The following is an 8,501-nucleotide window of genomic DNA, read 5'->3' on the forward strand; positions in this document are numbered from 1 at the left end:
ATAATTCTTTGAATGACAATATAATATTTTACCAATGTTTTCTAATATTAATTAATTATTTTGTTGTCATGACTTGACTGCCGGTATTGGAGGGAAACGATTTCCTGAACATCAACGCCATAGTAAAACGCTGTTTTTAGATATAAATATGAACTTGATAGAACTAAAAATGCATGCATTGTCTAACATAATGTCCTAGGAGTGTCATCTGATGGAGATTGTAAAAGGTTAGTGCATAATTTTAGCTGATTTTATGGCTTTGGTGACGCCTGTCTTTGAATCGACAATACACTACACACAGCTATTGTCAATGTACTCTCCTAACATAACCTAACTTTATGCTTTCCCCGTAAAACCTTTTTGAAATCGGAAAACGTGGTTAGATTAAGGAGATGTTTATCTTTCAAAGGCTGTAAGTTAGTTGTATGTTTGAGAAATTTGAATTTTGACATTTATTTGGTTTCAAATTTGCCGCTCTTGAAATGCACCTGCTGTTGATAGGGTACGCCACGGGGGGCACGCTAACATCCCACATAGCCCCAAGAAGTTAAGGAATTTTAATTATGAGATTTCTGTTGTTTGAATTTGGCGCCCTGCAATTTCACTGGCTGTTATGGAGGTGGGACACTAGCAGCTAAAGACAAAAGGTATGAAGGAGAATCCCCACAACCATTGGTACGTCTGAGGTAACTGTTCCAACAAACACTCCACAACCAGAGAAGATCTACAAAGAAGGACATTGTGACCTCTGGTAGACAACCAGCGCCTTACTTCGATCCACTACCCATAGACGGATAGATTAGGTTCAACAGCGAGATGACAGAGAAAGACAGCAACTCATAAATATATATTGCATCTCTAATCCAAATGAGCAGTGGTTAGGGTGCTTAGTATTTGTCTCTCCCTCTCTTTATCTTTCCCCACCCCCTTTCCATTGTGAAACAAGCCGTCATATCGTGTCAATCCACTAGGGACTTTTATCTCATGTAAGTGTGTATGTGTATTCTGTGTTATTATTTAGTTAGTAAATAAATGATTAAATCAATTTGTATAGTACTGACAATTCAGAAGGGCTAGGGTTCTTGCAGATATCAATGATTTTGCAACGTTCAGAATGAGACTGATGGGGTAATAATTAATAATTGACTGTTAGTGATGTTAGAGATATCTATATATCTTTAGAGTTTAAGTCGGGAAATAGTAACTCCTTAAACTTTTCCTGTGGTGTCTCAAATTCCTAATGAGTTAATTGTTACCTCATTAATTTAATCGAGTACCAATTTAACATTATTTGAAATTTGAAATTTTATTAACCCCTCCACCACTACCCTCTTCGGAGGACAAATATCTTAGTTTCTTTACAGCGTTTCTGCTACATTCACATACATTTTACATATACCTTTTACATAAACATTTTACATGCACATTTTGCATACACGTTACATACTTTTATACAAAGCAGTCACAACTCAATAATACATCACCAAACATACAGCTTTTCCTCCTTCAGAAGTTGCAGCGTACACCTTGTGGACTGCTGCAGCACAATTTCTGGCTCATTTTTCCAAAAACCAGCCTGAAACTCTTTCTAAAGCCTGTTGACATCTAGTGGAAGCCCTAGGAACTGCAATCGGGCACGATTTCGCCCTATTGTTATTATCATTATTTGGTGTATTTTGCCCATTCATTGTTGAGACACAGTAGTGCATTGGGACCCAAAAGCATAATCAGTGCTCTAAGGCCCCCTTGATTGTTAGGGCAAATCTGGTCTGTGATATTAGGTTACAATTGTAATGTAAAACCTTGGGTTGACATTATAGTAATTTACTATGTAGAAAGTTTTCATCAAGCCAGCTTCTATGTCCATGTTTTCTGTTCTCTTAGGTCGCAAGGTCCTTACGTAGGTTGTCATGCTTGGACAGAAACTTGTACAGAAACTTCTGAGACACAGTATTAATGATGAACACTCGGAGGTTCACTGGTAAGCCACATTTGCCTCGGGATCTATCCTAGTTGGTATTCTGTGTCCACTCGTGGTATCTCTCTTCGGTTACACATCCTTGAAATAGCAGAACAACGTAACGGTCCGGACGGCCCTTGCTGTGCCTGGTGAGCAGTTCGTCAAGTTCTGTTGTCAGAAGAGGAATGGAAATGTCAGGGTGAACCGACGACCTGACGAACCCATCACGTATGTTGACTCTGCCGGTCGGCGGTGGAGTTCCAGAGCTCACAGGTGTGCCTGGCATGGATTGTGAATCCATCTCATTCCTCGCCCTTTTCAACTCGTCATTCTCCACCTGACTCACCACAAATGCCGCCTGACTCTTCGCTAATGACGAGTGACTCTCCGCCAATACCGCCTGGCTCTGGACCAATGCATCAGCAGTCACCCTAATCTCTGTCCTAAGAGAATGTTTCTCTTTCTGATGGTCTGCCTTCAGTTACTCGATCTCGGTCTTCAAAGTTTGAATCTCAACCATGAGCACCTTCGTCAGATGAGCAGAATGGTACCGGCCTGAGCCCCCATCAATTACAGTGGCCTATGATAGAAACGGTATATCAATTAAGAATTAAAATTGACTCAAACACACAAATGCTGCGCAAACATTTTAAGAATCTAGCGAAACTAACCGCTTTCTTGGCAACCATGCGTTTTTTTTCGATGTGGCCCGTTGTCCAGCCCTTTGTCCACTGATCTCCACGGATGGTTGTCTGCACGGTTGTAAGCTCTGCAAAAACATTCACATTTTTAGTACACAATTATTGATTTTATTACCCAGTATGCCTACACATTGATAAGCTATATACATTTTTTATATATAAAATGCACTGAAACCAAAATACCTTTTATTTTTGGTGATCCTCTCAGTTCTGGCTCATTTTCAAGTCCTCTGGTAGTTACAGTCCTAACCCTGGAACGGATATCACCATAGAAAGAAGCTGGCTTGATGAAAACGATGTCCATTTTGTCTGTTCTCTTTGGTCACAATGTAATTTTTTTAGATAAACAGCTCATTTTTGTATGGTAACTGTATTAAGGGTGGAGTTTTGGGCGGGGTGAGGAGTACTGGAAAGGTGTGACTTTCAGGTTACAATAGGCTATAAGTATAAAGCAGATTGCAGATGGTCCTCATTTTGATTATGCAGTACAACATACTGTAGCACCATGACCAGGATCTCTATTAATTTAAGTGAGCAGATTAGGGCCTTCAGGAAGAACAAAAAATCTACTGGAGACATTTCTAAAATACTGGTAGACTTGGGGATTTTGGTCAGGGACAGTGCTATTCGCAAACACTGTCATCAGATGCCTATTTTACGCCAAACTTGAAAGCACAGGAAAATGAACAGGTACAGTAGGCGACAATACTGTAAAGTCGGCCTAATATTGCTAAAAATAATGCTTAAATAAATCGACTGCTGGTTTTTACTGTATGCTGCACATGTTTACATTGTATTCCATTTCCAGCGAGACTATTCAACTATCCACCGACTCACTGATGAATGAAGATGATGAGCGATCAGCAAAGGCCATCTGAAATCTGCTGGCATCATGGCACAACATCAACATCGCTCTAATCACAGTCAGAAGACAGTTGAAGAAACTTGCAGGGATTTATGGAAAGACTCGGTAAGAAATGTTATATACAGTTGAAGTCGGAAGTTTACATACACCTTAGCCAAAAACATTTACACTGAGTTTTTCACAATTCCTGACATTTACTCCTAGTAAAAATTCCCTGTCTTAGGTCAGTTAGGATCACCACTTTATTGTAAGAACGTGAAATTTCAGAATAATAGTAGAGAGAATGATTTATTTCAGCTTTTATTTCTTTCATCACATTCGCAGTGGGTCAGAAGTTTACATACACTTAATTAGTATTTGGTAGCATTGCCTTTAAATTGTTTAACTTGGGTCAAACATTTTGGGTTTTTTCCAAAAAGTACGATCTTTCTCCCCATTTGCAGTTGCAAACCGTAGTCAGTCTTTTTTATGGTGGTTTTGGAGCAGTGGCTTCTTCCTTGCTGAGCGGCCTTTCAGGTTATGTCGATATAGGACTCGTTTTACTGTGGATATAGATACTTTTGTACCTGTTTCCTCCAGCATCTTCACAAGGTCCTTTGCTGTTGTTCTGGGATTGATTTGCACTTTTAGCACCACCAAATCTAAAGTGTGTGAATAAAGTCATCTGAATAAAGGCCAACATAATATTTGTAAGGCCAAAACATTTATTTCTGTTTTTAGAGAGAGAGAAACACTGGGCCAATTGTGCGCCGCGCTATGGGACTTCCAATCATGGTCGGATGTGATACCAAATAATAATAATAATACTTTTTTTTGTATTATTTGTTTTGTCTTTTCTGGTGGATTAACCTGAAATTTCAACCAACCACAGCCGGTTGTAATACAGCCAACCTAACTAAGAAATACATTTGAGGATAGAATTCCCCCCTACCCTCCTTCTAGGCAAGTCTATTGTCCAGCTACATGCTAATGGCCATAATGTCACTGAACAACGCGACCGTGTGTGTTTGAAATAGTTTTTTTCAGCAAGCAACAATTTGTTTACCTTCATTAGACAACTTTGTTCTGATATTTCTGTAATTCAGTGATATTTATTCCCATAGTAATTCATTATGGATCCTTAACTAAATAAACATTGGCATTTTGAAAGAGTGTTTGTGTCATTATTTTATTAACGAAAACATAAAGATGCCATTATTAGTTACATTGTTTTAGTTTGAACGTGCAGACTGGCACAAAGAACAGCGGGAACATTTTCCTGGTCAGGGCAATTATTATTGCAATGCCCCTCTTAAGGATCCGCTCCTTTTTAATTTTTTTTAATGAAAATTACATACCCAAATCTAGCTGCATGTAGCTTAGGCCCTGAAGCAGGGATATGCATATTCTTGATACCATTTGAAAGGAAACACTTTGAAGTTTGTGGAAATGTGAAAAGAATGTAGGAGAATACACATTCGATCTGGTAAAAGGTAATAAAAAGAAAAAACACATTTTTGGGGATTTTTTTTGTACCATCGTCTTTGAAATGCAAGAGAATGGCCATAATGTATTATTCCAGCCCAGGAGCAATTTAGATTTTGGCCACTAGATGGCAGCAGTGTATGTGCAACATTTTAGACTGATCCAAAGAACCATTGCAATTCTGTTCAAAATGGTGTATCAAGACTGCCCGAATGTGCCTAATTTGTTTATTAATAACTTTTCAAGTTCAAAACTGTGCACTCTCCTTAAACAATAGCATGGTATTATTTCACTGCAATAGATACTGTAAATTGGACAGTGCAGTTGGATTAACAAAAATGTAAGCTTTCTGCCAATATCAGAAATGTCTACGTCCCGGGATGTTTTTGTTGTTACTTACAGCCTCATGCTAATTGCATTAGCCTACGTTAGCTCAACAGTCACGTGGGAGACCCACTGATCCTGAATAAGTGTTTAAAGTGTTGCTCTGTGCTACCCCTTAAAATGTCCCCCTTCCTCCTCCTCCCATCCCCATGGGCTAGGTCTGTCTTCTGTGCCCGGCTCTGTGGCCCATCCCATGCCCCCTGCCCTTGTTCCTTGAACCTTGCACGCTTTCAGTAGATACAGCTGGGAACTGCAAGGCAATCCCATTGTGCGCCACTCGGGAGCCATGACCGATATGACCAATATATTTTGTCCTGCTTATAACAGGGTTAATAATATATATGTGAGAATATGTAAGGGGCTTCTATATAATTCTAAATTAATAATAATAATAATAATCACTTTGTTTAAAAAATAACAATATTTTTGAGAAAATGTTGTTTTCAAATAATGTAAAATGAGAGAGAAAAAGGCCATTCTTGAACATGGGGTGAGACATTGTTACTAATTTGTAAATAAAGCCAGTTTGTTATTTAGAATTATTTATTTCTGTTTTTAGATGGAGAGAAACCAAAAACCTACAGTCATCTCATGGGTCTCCCAGTCGAGGGCTGCACAGGTTTTGAACCAGCATCTTTAGCAACACAGCTTGGACTGCTATGCCGTGTCTTAGACCTTCACACCACTGAGGCACAGTACAATGTGACTGGTCTGGAGTACAGTACTGTAGAGCAGTCTACAGTATGAGCAAAATAATACTAACAAAATAAAACAATGAAAACCTTAGTGTAACAACAGTTTTCGTAAGTAAAACTGAAGTTGTGCACAATGATCAGTTTCTTTTTAGGTTTAAGTCGCCCATTCATTGTCAGTTAGAGACACAGTAGGACCCAAAAGCATAATCAACTCCCCCTTGCGCTTGTCTGGAGCAATGAAGTGGTGATGCAGGGTATCGTACTAAACCACAAATTATCTTTAAGTACCGCAGCATAATTGCAAAACTTTTAGTGGAGCAACCACTGTACTTTTGGCTACATACGGACCATTAGTGGAATTCCCACGAGAGAGTAATGGTTAATGTGATTGGATGTTAATTATTTGACTAGGTTACCTGTATTTGACATTGTGTTGTTATTTCGCTGAACACTAGATGGTTTATGCCACGTTGACATGTCAGGTTGGCGCTGCAACTCTCCACTACACTCTCCTTATTTGTCTAATTTCTACAGGGTACAAATTAACTGAGTGTCAGAGCTCGACTTGACACACTTGTATTTTTAAGATCATTAACGGAATCCTATCTGGTTGGTTTTGAGGGTGGAGTTTCCACCACTATCTGGATTAAAATGTAAATGACTGTCTAACAACAAATGTACTAGAAAACTGATCAATTTCTATCAGAATTAGACTAGAATTGACCATACCATTTGAGAACCCATTTGAGACATGGTCTCCAGTCTGTTGCCCTACATGACCTGAGTGTGATTGTGGTTCCCCTGTGCAGGTGCATCGGAGGATCCTGCCTGGAGCAGAGCAGGAAATTCTGTATAACTTCTACCCTCTGTCAGGGTACAAGGGCCTTCCCCTGCTCAACATTGGCCTGCTGCACTTCCCTGCCGTGTCCGGACACCTGCTCCGATGCTTCCTCCCCTCACGCAGCCTTGTCAAGGTACACTTAGCTTAGAACCCAAAGAAATACAATGAGGGGAAATCCGTTCTATTCATTCTAATTCTATGTTAGCACTCACTAGGCTATGCCTAACCACATGGCATACTCTGGTGATCCACCCCAGTTTTAGCCAAAACACTGTTGACTGACAGTAATATTTAATATTAACAATTAATAAAGTGGCAAACTTAAATTCTGAATTCACCTTCAACTTGTTTAGTGTTCACATTGTACTGTTTGCGTACATGCTATGAGTAGTGCAAAAGCAAGTATCTTGATGTGTTCTTTTAAAAATATTTAATCCCCAGGGCCAACAAGTAGATGATGCCTCCATTGCAGCAACATGAGAACCATAACATCAACCCACCCCTGAGTTTGAATACTAGTTTAAACTGTTTGGGATAGGGGGATATCAAAAACCATCTTTTTACATTAGCATGTGATGTTCAGAACTAGCATGCCCACCGCAAACTTCCGGTGAATTTACTAAATTACTCATGATTAACGTTCACAAAAAACATAACAATTATTTTAAGAATTATAGATACAGAACTCCTTTATGCAATCGCGGTGTCCGATTTTAAAATAGCTTTTCGGCGAAAGCACATTTTGCAATATTCTGAGTACATAGCCCGGCCATCACGGCTAGCTAATTTGACACCCACCAAGTTTGGCACTCACCAAACTCAGATTTACTATAAGAAAAATTGGATTACCTTTGCTGTTCTTCGTCAGAATGCACTCCCAGGACTTCTACTTCAACAACAAATGTTGTTTTGGTTCCAAATAATCCATAGTTATATCCAAATAGCTCCGTTTTGTTTGTGCGTTCAAGTCACTATCCGAAGGGTGACGCGCGAGCGCATTTCGTGACAAAAACATTCTAAATATTCCATTACCGTACTTCAAAGCATGTCAAACGCTGTTTAAAATCATTTTTTATACTATTTTTGTTCGTAAAATAGCGATAATATTCCAACCGGGCGACGTTGTATTCATTCAAAGGCTGAAAGAAAAAAATTGAGAATTCTCATGAATGCGCATCTCCAGTGTCACTGTTCCCAGCCTGACCACTCACAAATTCCCCTGCTGTTCTTCGCCCAGAGACAGGAGACACGTCATTCCACTTTCTGGCGCCTTCTGAGAGCCAATGGAAGCCTTAGAAAATGTCACATTGCAGCACAGATGCTGTATTTTCGATAGAGATGCTACAGAAGGACAATAAATTGTCAGACAGGGCACTTCCTGTATGGAATCTTCTCAGGTTTTGGCCTGCCATATGAGTTGTGTTATACTCACAGACACCATTCAAACAGTTTTAGAAACGTTAGAGGGTTTTCTATCCAAATCCACTAATTATATGCATATTATAGTTTCTGGGCAGGAGTAGTAACCAGATTAAATCGGGTACGTTTTTTATCCGGCCGTGAAAATACTGCCCCAGGTTAACAGGTTAAC

Source organism: Salmo trutta, chromosome 3, assembly GCF_901001165.1.
Source record: "Salmo trutta chromosome 3, fSalTru1.1, whole genome shotgun sequence".
NCBI classification, from domain to species: domain Eukaryota; kingdom Metazoa; phylum Chordata; class Actinopteri; order Salmoniformes; family Salmonidae; genus Salmo; species Salmo trutta.